General features: G+C 36.4%; 1 non-coding gene across 1 annotated transcript; it reads left to right on the forward strand.

The window, feature by feature from the left end:
* Positions 1–284: 284 nt before the first annotated feature.
* LOC125920511 (U6 spliceosomal RNA) lies at positions 285–387 on the forward strand. The gene has a single exon (XR_007457100.1). It is a non-coding gene; the product is annotated as a U6 spliceosomal RNA (small nuclear RNA).
* The last annotated feature ends 1,615 nt before the right edge of the window (positions 388–2,002 follow it).

The following is a 2,002-nucleotide window of genomic DNA, read 5'->3' on the forward strand; positions in this document are numbered from 1 at the left end:
TGAACTAGATGTCTGAGATCCAACATGTCACTAAATGTGTGGATCTGAAGCGTTTCTGTGCTAAGCCCTAAATTATACATACACAGGATACTATCAATATCACAGACTCAGAATTGTGGTAGTATGTTTTTCTGTGTTTTGGGAGGGAGTTGTTTGGTTTTTTGCCATTCCACTAGTTGTTTTTTCTTATGTCCTACTCTGCTCCACTTGTCTTTTTTTAAACTTACATTTAGTATTTTTTTTAACTTACATTTAGTATTTTTTTTTTATTAAAGCTTGGGTGAGTACTCCCTTTGATAGCACATATACTAAAATTGGAATGTTAGAAGTTTAGCCTGTCCCCTGTGCAAGGATGACATATAAATTTATGAAGTGTTCCATATTTGCAAACTAATGTAACATTGCTTGTCAACTGTACTTAAAAATATATATAAGCTAGCTAACTAAGCACATGCATTCATTACCTCTTCTTCCTGAGACCCCATTAAAATGCTAATAAAGGAATTTAAAAATGATACAAACTCATACATAATAGAAAATGAGAATGAGACCACCAAATTTTTTTAATTTTACATACCAAGTGAGTGCAGTCTGACTAAACAAAATGAAAGAAACCATAATGTAGAATAGGTTCAGATGGTGCTGTAGCCAACAGGGAGATTAAATAAAGATCTCTGCATAGAACAGAAGAGCCCTCCCTTATCTCAGATACCATAACCAGGCATTTATCCCAAGCTAAAAATCAAGAGTTCTCATAATCTCTGGGGAAGAGTTGGGCAGCTATTTGAACATTTAATGACTAAAGCAGTCTTCATTCTGGCACAATAGCTAGTTTTCTACCCACTCACCGTTGAGTGAAGTTGTGCAAGTTGGCAAGACCTTCCCAAGTTCACAAGATTCCTAATCAGCATTCCAATTACCTCATCTTAAACATGAACAGACAACCAAGGATTAGATAATTAGATATTCAAAAGAAGTCTCCAATTTAGGGGGCGGGGGAAGGGGAGAAAGATAAACAGAGAATGGCCATAGAAGAACTAGAGAAACTTCAGAGAACTTTAAAAATAATAACTGGGGGGGCGCCTGGGTGGCTCAGTCGGTTAAGCCTCAGACTTCAGCTCAGGTCACGATCTCGCGGTCCGTGAGTTAGAGCCCCGCGTCGGGCTCTGGGCTGATGGCTCAGAGCCTGGAGCCTGCTTCCAATTCTGTGTCTCCCTGTCTCTCTCTGCCCCTCCCCCGTTCATGCTCTGTCTCTCTCTGTCTCAAAAATAAATAAAACCTTAAAAAAAATTTTTTTTAAATAATTACTGGGATGCTCCTAGGCTTATTACACCTAGGAAACAAGAATAGTATACCAGTATACCCAGATGAAGTAACAATCCGAGAATAAAAAGTAAGTCTTAAAATTAGAAAGAAGAAATGGCCAAAATTATAAATTCACTTGAAGTGTTAAAAGATTAAGCCAATGAAATTTTTTTAAATAGAAAAAATATGCAAAGAGATGGAAATTGCAAGAGAAAATATAAGAGTAAGAATCCAAAAGGACTAATATTATAAAAAAAAGAGGAAAACAAAGTAAATAGAAAATGGAAAATTACTCAAAAATCCTGGAAGAAAATCTGCCAGAGCTTAAAGTGTCTACTAGTACAGAGCAAAAACAAATAAAAAACAACCTTGTAAATATTACAAATGCAAAGACAAAGAGAAGATTCAGATCCTAAATTTCCAAAGAGAAAAAAAGTGACCCATAAAAGAATAAGAATCAAGCTTACATTAGAATTCTTATCATCAACACTAAATGAAAGAAAATAGACTTTCAAGTTTCTTTTTTTTTTTATAATCTTTTTTTAACGTTTATTTTTGAGACAGACAGAACATGAACGGGGGGAGGGTCAGAGAGAGAGGGAGACACAATCTGAAACAGGCTCCAGGCTCTGAGCTGTCAGCACAGAGCCCGACATGGGGCTTGAACTCACAGACTGTGAGATCATGACCTGAGTTG

This window comes from Panthera uncia, chromosome B4 (assembly GCF_023721935.1).
Source record: "Panthera uncia isolate 11264 chromosome B4, Puncia_PCG_1.0, whole genome shotgun sequence".
Lineage (NCBI taxonomy): Eukaryota > Metazoa > Chordata > Mammalia > Carnivora > Felidae > Panthera > Panthera uncia.